Source organism: Bison bison, unplaced genomic scaffold (assembly GCF_000754665.1).
Source record: "Bison bison bison isolate TAMUID 2011002044 unplaced genomic scaffold, Bison_UMD1.0 scf7180017864030, whole genome shotgun sequence".
In the NCBI taxonomy this organism is placed as follows: Eukaryota; Metazoa; Chordata; class Mammalia; order Artiodactyla; family Bovidae; genus Bison; species Bison bison.
In genome coordinates this window covers 3,735,640-3,748,798 of record NW_011494602.1, presented here as the reverse complement: position 1 = coordinate 3,748,798, position 13,159 = coordinate 3,735,640, and the positions used below count along the sequence as shown (strand labels likewise).

Sequence of the window (13,159 nt, the reverse complement as noted above, 5' to 3'; positions counted from 1 at the left end):
CTATCTCTGCAGCTCAAGCCCATTACTGTTACATGCCTCCTGTCTTGGGCAGACTACTGACTCCAAAAGATGTCCATATCCTAATCCTGGAAAACTGTGGAAAGGGGGGTTGAGATTGTAGATGGAATGAGGTTAATTCTGAATCTCATCTCGGCAATCATCCTGCACTATTTAGTTGGCTCCAGTCTAGTCGTGTGTGTTCTTAAAAGTGAAAGAGGGAAGTAGAAGAGTGAGTCAAAGAGATTCAACATGAGGATTATACAGGTCCTTGGTATTTTTGGTGATGGAGGAAGGTGGCCAAAATTCAAGGAAGGTGGAGATCGCTAATACTGGGAGTAACCCTTAGTTCACAGTGAGCGTGGAAACGTGAACCTCAGTCCTACAAGGAATTCTGCAGGGAACTGAATTCTGCCAGAAACCCAACTGAGCAAGGAAATAGGTTCTAGAAAAAGAATGCAGCTTGCTGTCCCCTTGATGATAGTCTGGATCTTTAAAATAATCTTGTGTTACTTTAAGTCTAAACTTGTGGAAGTTTGCTGTAGCAGTAATAGAAATCTAACATATCTCCAAAGTTATATCTGACAAGCTTTGTAACAAATATTTTGCTCCTGTACACACGCATCACTGTCTCTGCAGACTCAGATACATATTATCTTACCGCCCACTCTCTGACTTATATGCCTCTACCAAATATTTAAAGTTTTTATTCCGGTGGCACCCTACTGCCAGTTTCAGTTTCTACGTTAGTCAGAATAGGTTGAGTTATCCTATAACCACTTATCCTACTCTGGTTAAATGAATCAGGACTGTCAGTGACCTCAACAAAGGTTTATTTCTTACTAACGGAAAATCTGCTGTGAGACCAGCAGAACTCCAGAGCATCTGCCTTTTAAGAGGTGACTCAGAGATCCAGCCTGCTTCCATCTTATGTCTATTTAATCTAATATGGATCTTTCAAAGGGTCACAGGAGAGAAAGAAAACACTGGGAATCTCCAAGGATTTTCACTTTCTCAGATCAGAAACAACACTTATCCCTGTTGCCTGTAGTGCACTGGCCAGAATTAAATCACAGCTCTGCACACCCTTTAGAGAGATGAGAAGTACAGGGCGTTTGTGTGCCCAGAAGATAATTGATATTAATGGTTCACTTTAATAAAATGTGGTCTCAAAAGAATTCAGACTGGTCCACCCGAGAAGCAGGCATTGAACTTAATGTTCATTCAGTCTCCCAAACTGTGGACTACATCTCAAGTTTTCCCAAGAACTTATTCCTCAAGTCCTACTTAGCACAAAGCCAACTGTAGGTTTTGTAGTCCAGCTCTTGCCCAGCTCTATGCCCAATGAGATACCAATCTTCCCTTCTATGAGCAAACTCAAACCTTTAGGAATGGTTCGCTCAGAGCAAAGCTTTCCTGGACTTGATGTGGGACAAGAACTCTTTTCCTTTCTCCTGTGGAAGAGAAAAACTCCAGTTGGCCCTACTTACTCCATGACCAAAGATGCTGATGATTTCTTTCATTTTTTCCCCCCTTCCCAATGTATCTAGGAAAACAAAATGGACATAAACAATCAATAAAATGCATTATAGTGATATATAGAGAGCTATTTCTTTATAGTATTAGCACTAAAACATTATAGAAGTTCAAAGGAAGAAAGAGATTAATGAGAACTAGAAGTAGTCCAGAAGAGTTCCTGAGTCAGCATTCACTAACTCAGGTGCCAGGTAATGTGATGGTTACTTTCATGTCTCAACAGGGTCATGGGCTGTCTGACCCTCATATTTAGCCAAACACTATTTACAGTGGGTCTGGAAGGGTGTTTCCGAATCAGATTAACATTTGAATCAGTAGATTGAGTAAAGCAGATGGCCCTTTCTATTGTGGGCATGCCTCATCAGACCTGAATAGAGCAAAAGGATGGGTAAGAAGGATTCCTCCTGCCTGCCTGTGAGCTGGGACACTGACCTTTCCAGCCTTCAGACTCAGCGTGGAACAACAGTTTGGGTCTCAGACCTGCTGACTTCTGGACTGGAACTCAAAAAATGAACCCTCCAAGTTCTTGGGTCTTTGGACTCAGAGTGGAGCTACATACACATTGGTTCTCCTCAGCCTCCAGCTGACTGCCTGTAGACCTTGGGACACTTCAGGCTCTGTAATTGTAAAGTCAATTCCTTATCATATATCCTTTCTATGTATACATGTATGTATATGTTTAACATATAAAACTGTGTTTGTGTGTGCTAAATTGCTTCAGTTCTGTCCAACTCTGTGCAACCCTACGGACTGTAGCCTGCCAGGTTCCTCTGTCCATGGGATTTTCCAGGCAAGAATACTGGAGTGGCTTGCGAAGTCCTCCTCCAGGGGATGTTCACGACCCAGGGATCGAACCCGTGTCTCTTAACATCTTCTGCACTGGCAGGCAGGTTCTTTACCTCCAGTGCCATCTGGGAAGCCCACATATAATTGCATGCTTGTGTAAATATCTTTATGTAGACATATGCCATGGATTCCAGGAGACTGCCCTGCCTGAGGTCTCTGTAAAGTTTACAATGAGTCATGCTGGGAAGAAAGCATGCATAAGTGGAAAAAAAGAGACTATGCCATGTTCTGCAATAGAGGACAAGAAGAAAAAAATAAGTCAAGCAATGTTATATGTAAATAAAGATTCCCTTGAGGATAAAATCTTGCTGAGGCGTGCTCTGTACAACCCCCATAGATCTCAACATCAGTCTGAGCATCTAATAAAGAACCAATGCTTTTCTGAATATCATCAAAATTATGGTTAAACTGGAGTAAGAGAAGTCACATTGATGGGCACTACCTAAATTCACCAAAACTGCATGTGGAAAAACTCCATTGCACTGGTGAATCCCTCATCTGTACCAACATTTAATTTTACTTAAGTCACTTCTGTTTCTATTTATTTTTTAATATTAACCCAAAGCCTGAATCAACCTAGTTCTAATGCTCATAATCAGATGGGTCTGGTGCACTGAAAAAGTGTGGCTGTGCTCTCACAGAATGACACTAAAGTAAGAAAAAGAGAAGTGAGCCCAAAGCCGTTCATTCCCATAAACAGATGAAACTAGAGCCATGCTCCCTGGAAAAGCATCAGCATGGTATGAAAAACAGTGAGGGGCAGTGGGCAATAGATGCTATCCATCCTGAATGCCACTTTCATGCTTCTAGATCTGCCTTCTGGGGCTGGGAGGAACAGTGCCACCTTATGAAGGAGCAGAGAAGCTACTGAGATTCGAAAAAGGATTTAAATAAAGACAAAACTAAAAACTTTTTCCACATGCTATAAGCAGTTTCAAAGAAATGATTTGCCTTGGGATATTCAGTAATCCACAAGGTGGATCTGAACTATTTTTCATTCTTTTTTTTTTTAAATAATGAATTTATTTATTTCATTAAGGTGTCAGAGAGTTAATCCAAGTTGTAGTCATGAACATACATGCAATGCATTTTATATGTTTATAACTACAGTCTAGATGCTTTATTTCACATAATTTCTGAATGGCATTTGTGTTAAGACTCTTGATAGTCCCTTGGACTGCAAGGAGATCCAACCAGTCAATCCTAAATATTCACTGGAATATTCATTGGAAGGACTGATGCTGAAGCTGAAACTCCAATACTTTGGTCACTTGATGCAAAGAACTGACTCATTGGAAAAGACCCTGATGCTGGGAAAGATTGAAGGCAGGAGGAGAAGGGGACGCCAGAGGAGGAGATGGTTGGATGGCGTCACTGAAGCTTATCAATTATTTATATCTATCTGCCTGTCTACTTTATGGTATATATTTTAATTTATATTTTATCCTTTTATTTAAACTATACTATTTATATTTGAACTTAATTTTATATTTATATATGACTTTTTATACTATTTACTACACTGGCAACCAGGACATCTAGGAAATGCTTTAATAGACTTTTTAAGCAATATATTTTAATTGTACATTTTATTTCTCCTAGATACAAGGCGATGGCATCCCACTCCAGTACTCTTGCCTGGAAAATCCCATGGATGGAGCAGCCCAGTAGGCTGCAGTCCATGGGGTCACTAAGAGTCGGACACGACTGAGCAACTTCACTTTCACTTTTCACTTTCATGCATTGGAGAAGGAAATGGCAACTCACTCCAGTGTTCTTGCCTGGAGAATCCCAGGGACAGGGGAGCCTGGTGGGCTGCCGTCTATGGGGTCACACAGAGTTGGACAGGACTGAAGTGATTTAGCAGTAGCAGATACACGATTAATCAAGACATCTACTCATTTATACCAGCCACAATAAAATTTTCAACTTTGATCTGAAGTTACAAGATTTTCATTTATCTCACAGATACTCCAAGTGCTTAATCACTGTAAGAATTTAAAGCTATAATTAATACCAAAGAGAACCTCTCTATTGCAGTATAAAATTAAATTTGCATAAAAATAGGTAGCTTACTTTCTCCTTTATTCTCTTTTCTCCCTCTGTGGTAAATAGATTAAGCCCCCTCCCAAAAATGTCCATGTCTTAAACTCTGCATGCATTCATGTGCATGTCCGACTCTATGCAACCTCATAGACTGTAGCCCACCAGACTCCTCTGTCCACAGAATTTTTCAGGCAAGAATATTGGAGTGGGTTGCCATTTCCAACTCCAGGGGATCCTCCCAACCCAGGGATGGAACTGCACTTTCTGCATTGGCAGGCAGATTCTTTACTCTTGCACCACCTGGGCAGCCCCTAGGACTTAAGAGTATGTGTCCTTTACATGACAAAGAGGACTTTCTGCAGATGCAGTTAAAAATTTTGAGATTTGGGAGATTATTTTAGATTATCTAAGTGGGCCCAGTGTAATCACAAATGTCCTCAAGAATGGAAAAGGGAGGAAGAAAAGAAGGTCAGAGTGATGCCATGTGAAAAGCATGTGACTCTGGCTGTGTTTGAAGATGGAGGAAGGGGGCTGTCACCATGAGCTGTGGGCTGTGCCTCTAGAAGGTGGAATAGGCAGGGGATCTCTCCTGGAGCCTTCAGAAGGGGGCGGCTCCTTGACTTTAACCCAGGAGACCCACTTCAGACTTCCAACCTACAGAGTTGTGAGATAATAAATTTTTGTGGTTTTAAGCCTCCGAAATTATAAGTAATTTGATATTGATACAACAGCAGTAAAAAACTAATATTCCTCTCTTCCTCCTTTATTAGCAAATATTTATTAAGAACTTATCCCCACTTATCCCTTGGGAATGAAAAGAAAAATGAGATGATTAAAAGTATAGCTGTTTTTTCCTATTTTAAAATTCGTAACTACCATATGATCCAGCAATTCCAGTTCTGGGTATTTTTTTTAAGAAAACAAAAAGACAAACTTTAAAAGATATATATACCCCTATGTTCATTACAATAGCCAAGATACGGAAGTAACATGTGTATCTATTGATAAATGAATGGATAAGGAAGATGTGGTTAATGGAATATTAACCATAAAAAAGAATGAGATCTTGCTATCTCTGACAACACAGATGGACTCCAAGGGTATTAACGGTAAGTGGAATAAGTCAGACAGAGAAAGATAAATACCATATGATTTCATTTTCATGTAGATTCTAAACAGTAATACAAAAGAGGAAACTTAACAAAATAGGGCCAGACCAATAGATAAAGAGAAGAAATCGGTGGTTGTCCAAAGGGAAATGGGTGGGGCAAGAATGAAATAGGTGACCCCATGGACCGCCAGGCTCCTCTGTCCATGGGATGTCCCAGGCAAGAATTCTGGAGTGGGTAGCCATTTCCTTCCTTCTCCATCTTCCTGACCCAAGGATCAAACTTGTATCTCCTGCATTGGCAGGCAGGTTCTTTACCACTGAGCTCCTAAGGAAGTCGACAAGTGTGGATATAATTTCCAAAATAGATTAAATTTAAAAAGCAGTGTGTAAGAAGTAGGAATAATTCATGTATATAAGTTGGTATGATAAAGACTCACAGGCACAGGAATATGATTTCCTCCTGATACTTGGAAGTAGGAAGTAGTCCTTAGTTTTCACTTATATCCTTTTTACACATTTTGAATTTTGTATCTTGTGCATGTATTACCTATTTCAAAAATATACACTGTTACCTCTTTTGCAAGAAAACAAAGAGCTGGAACCCTGATATTTGCCCTCCAGAGTTTCACACTCCTTTAAGGTGAAACAGACACACAGATAACTCTAAACAATGAGGCGAGTGCTATAAGAATAGAAATGTACAAGGTTCTTTGGGGAAACAAAAGAAGCTTAACTCCTCCTGGAGGGGTTGGAGAAGCTGAACCTTGAATGGAAAGAATGATTTAAGAGATATTTATACAACAGAGTCAATCAATATTACTTAATGACCACTTGAGGTGTAATGTGAGGCTGCAAATAAGTAAAAAATAACTCACTGATTCTGGTTCCAGCCCTCAGTGGATTGCAGGGCCATTCATTTTCAGCTCAGCAAACGTGTATTACCACCTCACTGTGTTCCTAGCACCATGTTGAGCCCTGAGGATGAGAAATTAGATAAGTAACGGTCCCTACCATCAGAGAATGTGAAGGTGAGTAATGTGGGGCAGTAGATGGCAATTATTCACCCTTCCCTTTGCAGCATAGCACCCTCCCATCATGGACAGTTTACCCTGTCCTGGCCCTAAACGTGAGACTCAACCCAATGACTCAGCTAGGGAAATGACACGTTGCAGGCAGGATGTAGAAGCTGGGATCCCAGTATGCCATAGACTTGAACAAGTCAGAACAACGTCTCTGAGGTTTAAAATATTCATCCATTAGTTGAGGTGATTGGATCATTTGATCCTCTAAATCACTTCTGGGTGGAAACTTGTAAAAATCCATTATTTTTATCTTGGCTACCATGAACCACAATGGCAAAAATGACTGAAAGAGGAAGATCAAAGAAATTAATTTTTCTGTGTAGGAGAAAATGTTGGTTTTCCGGAGACATAGAGGAACAATCAATTTAGCTGAATTGTGTTTTTGTGCTTTTGTTGTGATTCCAACCACATGGAGTCAGTGAAGGAAAGAAAAGAACATTGAGTCTTGTTGAATGTGCAATTGATATTTATATTGTAAGTTAATGCATTTTTTTAATCTTATTGCTGCATAACAGAGATGGTAGGAATGAATCATTGTATTTTTTTTTTAAACTGATTTGTTCACATTGAAAAAATGGAGAGAAACAAAACTATGCAGTTAGGCCAGCAGTTTAGCAGTCTCATTAAGTCATGTGTATATTTTCCATACGCTCTCATTTCATTTTATGTAATCTTGCCATAAACATCAGGAAAGTAAAAACAGTGTACTCATTTATAAATCATATTTTATAGGTTAAACGCTGACATCCATGTCTGAGGCTTTCTCATTTAAATGTAACAGCATCTATTTCTTACACTTCAAGGAAACCATTACAAATGTTTTAGCATCAGAAAAAATAATTTCATTGTCCTTTGACTTACTTGGGAAAAATCCTTTATTTTTTATCCAGAAACATGTCATAACTTGATTTGTGCTTTTGAGTAAAACAGTGATGAATTCACTTTATCATGACACAGAATAATCTTTATTTTCACAAAACAATCCATTAAGTATTGAGTACTCAGTATATTATTGCACCAGTAATAAGGTGTACACAAAGAAGTAGGATGAGAGTGCAGCATTCGCTTTCAAGGACCTTTAAGTGTGCTTCAGAAGCTTCTCTGATGGCTCAGCTGGTAAAGAACTTGCCTGCCAGTATAGGAGATGCAAGAGATGCAGGTTTGATCCCTGGGTGGGGAAGATCCCCTAGAGAAGGAAATGGCAACCTGCTCTAGTATTCTTGCCTAGAAAATTCCATGGACAGAGCCTGGCAGGCTATAGGCCATGGAGTCACACAGCTGGACACGAGAGTGCACATACACACACATACACAAGTGCAATTTAAAAAAATCCCTGAAAAATTTTACCATCACAATAGATTGGATAAATACATTTTGATGCACTCATACAAGACTTCCCTTGTGGCTCAGATGGTAAAGCATCTGCCTACAATGCGGGAGACCTGGGTCCATACAATTTAAAGTGATATACAATTTAAAGCAATAAACTATAGGTATAAGCTGCGACGTGGACGAATCTCACAGACACAATAAGAAGCCAGGTACCAAGCATATTCTGCATGGTTCCATTTATATGAAGTTCAAAAACAGAGAAGACAAGTCATGCTGTTAGAATAGTGATTATCTGTGTTAGTGATGGTGACGGTGGTGATGTGTGTGTGTGCACGTGTGATTCTGACCAGGAGGGAGTATGAAACTTTTGGGAATGCTGAAAATATTCTAATATTTTGATCCAAGTGGTGGTCATATAAGTAATCATATTAGTGAAAATTCCTCAAGCTCTTTTCATGCTTTATTGCATATATTATACTTTCATAGGAGAAGGCAATGACACCCACTCCAGTACTCTTGCCTGGAAAATCCCATGGACGGAGGAGCCTGGTGGGCTGCAGTCCATGGGGTCGCTAAGAGTCAGACCTGACTAAGCGACTTCACTTTCACTTTTCACTTTCATGCATTGGAGAAGGAAATGGCAACCCACTCCAGTGTTCTTGCCTGGAGAATCCCGGGGACAGGGGAGCCTGGTGGGCCGTCATCTCTGGGGTCGCACAGAGTCGGACACGACTGAAGCGACTTAGCAGCAGCAGCAGACCTTCATAAAAACAGTCATCATCATAACCACCATTATCACCATACAGTAGTAGGTTGGAACCTCTCATTCTTGTCAAATTGTAAGCCTAGCTCACACTTGGAAAATTCTCTTAAGTCAAGTTGTTTGGAATGAAATTAAATGCTCTTCTCTATCTTTCTATCTTCCCTTTACATTCCAGTTAACAATAGATTTAACAGAAAGTGGTTAGTGGTTTCCCTCCAACCCCAACTGCCGTTGTATTCTACATACACTAACTCCTTAGGCCATTTTCTTCACCGTCTCTCTCTTTGGTTCTCAGTGCCTCTAACAGGTTTTAGTGGAGCAAGACACTCAAGGTTAGGGAGGAGATACCTTGAGGCAGAGATAGCCCATGTCAGGTTGTTCTGTGCTGCTCACTTTTCAGATTATGTTCCTAATTAAGGCAAACTGGACAAACGGGGCCAGTGGTGATCTTTTCATTTACAAAGGACAATAAGTAAAGAGCTCGGTGGAAGCTGTGGTTAATGTATCACTTTAAATCAGGACACAAGGTGCACTGTCCTTTCTGTAAAAAGAATGCAACGTGATCTTTGGCAAATACAGGTGTGACTATTAAAAGTCCTCCTGTTCCTGGTCCTCTTCTCATACAAAGCAACAATAATATGCAAGACTTCATAAAACTAGAAACAAGGAGCTGGTTGCACTGACGTTTCTCTTTGGCCCTTGTGGTGAGTGTTAATTCTCCTAAGTACAAAGGCCAGGCATGTTCAGGGATCCGTATACTTGAGTAAGTACCGGTCTAGGGATCCCCTCGTGGCAGAAACAGCTCCCTCTTATCTGCCTCCTTCCTACCAACTTTTAGCCTGGCTGGGATGGGCAACTTTCTCTAGTTTCTCTGTGTTTTCAGTGGACACTGTGGAAGGCTGCTGGATGCCTGGCTTTTTTGTGGGTGCCCCACCATAGGGTGGCCTTCCTGGCATGTGAACCCCAACAAAAAGATGCACTGGGCTGAACCACCATGGAGAGAACCAGGGGCTTTGGGATAAAAGGAGCAGAGCTGGAGGAAGGGGCCTGGAAGGAGGTCCAGAAAGACCCTCCAAGAGCCTCACCGTTTTCTCCACGACAGAAAGCTAGCTTAGGGACAACGCCCCAGTGTCACTGGTCACAGTGAGCCGAGGAGGGACCACACTGGCCACAGGATACAGACACTTGTCCCTTTCCTTCCTCTTTCCTGCCCAACATGCTGGAGGAACTAGGCCTTTCGGCAAGGGCAGGGAGCAGGTGAGACAGTGTTTAAGGACCGGATCCTGTGCCGCTGGCCGTCCACTTCAAAGAGTAAAGGACAGAGCTAGAGCCTTCCTCGGGGACTAGACGGGATTTAAATTGAATTTGAGGTTGAAGATTTAATACAGTCTGAGTTTTAAAACTGAAAATGGGCACATCCCTGGTGGTCCAGTCGTTAGACATGGCTCATGCACTGCAGGGGGTGTGGGTTCCTTTCCTGGTCTGGGAATCAAGATCCCATAGGCCAAGTGGCATAGCCAAGAAAAAAAAAAAAAACACCTGAAAATGATAAAAACTGCCCATGGAGAACCATGGCTATGTCCTTTTAATGGGCTCCCTTTTTGTACTCTCAACCCTATGGGCATTCTCAACGCAAGTTCTCTAAACTGCCAGCCAGATCACGGCCACACTCTGCACGACAACTTCCGCTGGCCTTCCATCACACTCAGGCTAAAGTCTAAAGTGCTCTCTGTGCTCTTGTGTGGTCTGGCCCCCCGCTGCCTCTGTGACTCCAGTTCCACCCACTTGGTGCCTCACTCTGCCAGCCTGGCCTCTTTCCTGTCTCTTGAGCATGCTAGGTACATTGGGTCTCAGGGCCCTTCTCGTCCCTCTGCTGGAAACACTGTTCCCCAGATATGCATCTCTCTTTGTTCCAGCCTCCATAAAAATGATGCATCCTCAGAGAGGCCATCTCTGATCTCTGGCTAAAATAGCAGTCCCCTGTCTTACCTCAAAAATTCTTTTGCTTTTCCGTCATAGTTCTCAGTACTACTTGATGGTATATACTATTTATTGTATGTTTCCTCTGATAATATCTAAGCCTCATGGGGCAATGATTTTGTCTCTTTTATCTCAATATATTGGGCAAAGAATGCCTTGTATATAAAAGGTTTCAAAAATGTTCGTTGAGTGAATGACTATCTGAAATGTTATTAAAGAAGAGTGAAAGAGAAAGTGTTAGTCCCGCAGTTGTGTCTGACTCTTTCAGACACCATGGACTGTAGCCCACCAGGCTCCAAAAGAATCGAACTGAACTTTGTATTTCAAAATAACATCTAACTATTTAAACCTTCTAAACTGAGATTCCTTAGTAAATAATATTAGTTTGAAGACCTAGCAATGACAACAAATGTTGCTGTGAGTTGGTTTACTAATATGTAAAATTAAAGATAGGCTTAATCTATGACACCCTGAGTGAACCCTAGGGCAGTGGGGTTACTTTTATGGAAATTGGTGTATGTAGTAGGCTGGGGGGAAAAAACCTAAAAACCATAAAATAAAACCTTTCTATTTTTCTCTCCTCCTATCAAAAACTAAAGTGCACCCTTTTCCCATTCTTTGATTCTGCACATGACCATGTGACTTTCTTAGTGAATAGGACGTTAGGAAACGTTGATATGAAATTTTATTTTAAACTGGGGCTTGCTCTTGGGAACCAGGATCTCACCATATGGAGAAAACACCCTGTCATCTTAGCCAGCGAGACAATGCTTCAAACTCCACATGTCTCCATCTGCCTGAGTGGAACTAGAGACAACAGCAGACAGCTGCTCTGCTGATTCCGTGGAATGGTTGTTACTTTAGGCCACTAAGTTTCTGTGTAGTTTTTACACCGCAAGGTCTGATACACTATATTTGGGAGAACTGTGTACTAAATTAAGTTCCATTGTTAACACAATCAGGACACACAGATGACATCTTCTAGCTCACCTGTCAACAGGTGATATGCGGAGAATACAGGAACTTAAACAGGAAGTCCTCCAGAACTGGGTTTGAAATTAACTACACTATTTATTGGCTGTGTGAGCAGTTGGTTGGGGCAAACTGCTTAGCTTTTCTAAATCTTAGTTAAATATAAAATAGAGAACATGACTAAAATACTGACCCAACCTCAAAGTCTGATCTGAGGGCCAGCAACATCACCTTGTGGGAGCCGTTAGAAACACAGAATCTGCGGTCCCACCCCACACCTCCTGAGTCAGAATCGGCACTTTGACAAGTTCTCCAGGTGACTCGGGGGCACATTACAGCTTGGGGAGAGCTATCAGCGCCCCGGTGTCACTCAGGATCACCATATCGTGAAGACCTCCAACAGGGAAAAGCCCCACAGCTTTCTCCTGTCTCCCAGGGAAACTCGGTCTAGGCTATTTTTCTGGGCTTGCTCAACATGCAGACAGGCTCGGCGGCTTCTAGCTTTTCTTAGGGCCCAGCTCAAACTGCAGTTTAGGGTTTTAGCAGGAGTTGTTAGCCGGCCCTCAGCCCCCTCCTGCTGAAAGATGCCCAGTTGGTAAACTTGTGATTACCCTCCTCTCAGCTCTGCCTGCAAGAGGTCAGGCTGTGCCAGGGGAACAAGCCTTTCGGGTCTGCAGTCGCCTCTCGTCCTCGGGGCCTGGCTATGGTTCGCGCCCACATCCTGCTCTCACCCCTCAGCCCGCAGGGGCTGCCAGGCTCGCTCTCTGTTCCCGGCCGGCGGGACCCGCTCCCGGGCTGAGCATGCCCAGTGCGGCCGCGAGTGCGGCCCGGTCCCCAGTGCGCAGGTGCCACGTCTCCGGGTTTTGGTGGCCGCCGGCCGGAGAAGGAGGCGGAGTGGCCTCAGGGAGGAGAGTCCTCCCGGGAGGGAGTCCTGGAGCCGCGAGTTGTGAGGGTCCACACAAAGGGTGATGCTGGAAGGAGCGCCGTGTAACCAACCCCTTTAGTGTGGGTGACTCGGAGTCACCTGGGGCCCGAGGCGAGCTTACGCCCCAGCATCTCGGGGACCGACGTCTGGGGCGGGGGCGGGGGCGGTTGCGTCCCTGGGTTGCACTTGGGGGAAGACTTTTTGGAACCACTTTATCGTTCGGTGCCTCAGTTTAAGACTCCGGGGCAGGGGGCGGGGTGGGAAGGAGAGAGAGGAGTATTTGCTTTGGAAGATTGTTTCAAGGATTCCAGGAATAAAAAGCGTTTAGGACAGTGCCTGAAGCATTGTACGCTCCTGAGGTGTTTCTTAAACAAAATATAAACAAACAAACACCCCTACCCCCGCCAACAACTGTGGGTCGTTAGCTGTTGCCGGATCTGATCCCTCTCCCCTCTTTTAACCTCCTACCCCCGGCCCGGGCTCACGGCCCGTCTCCCTCCAGGATGCCCCCCACTCCTCACAGGTGCTGCTCGGGAGGCGCCACCCTGGGTGCCCCTCGACCCGGCACC

At 43.1% G+C, this 13,159-nt stretch overlaps 1 protein-coding gene across 2 annotated transcripts in view; it reads left to right on the top strand.

Annotated features, from left to right (window-relative positions):
• The first annotated feature begins 9,398 nt into the window (after positions 1 to 9,398).
• PLCB4 (phospholipase C, beta 4) overlaps positions 9,399 to 13,159 on the top strand; it is a 488,269-nt gene continuing 484,508 nt past the window's right edge. Inside the window, exon 1 of one of the 2 annotated variants that reach the window (XM_010834225.1) lies at positions 9,399 to 9,417. The gene's annotated coding sequence lies outside the window, so the exon portion shown is untranslated. Of the gene's footprint in view, positions 9,418 to 12,609; positions 12,631 to 13,159 lie in introns of those variants that run through there. The other variant, XM_010834226.1, reaches the window with a different exon arrangement.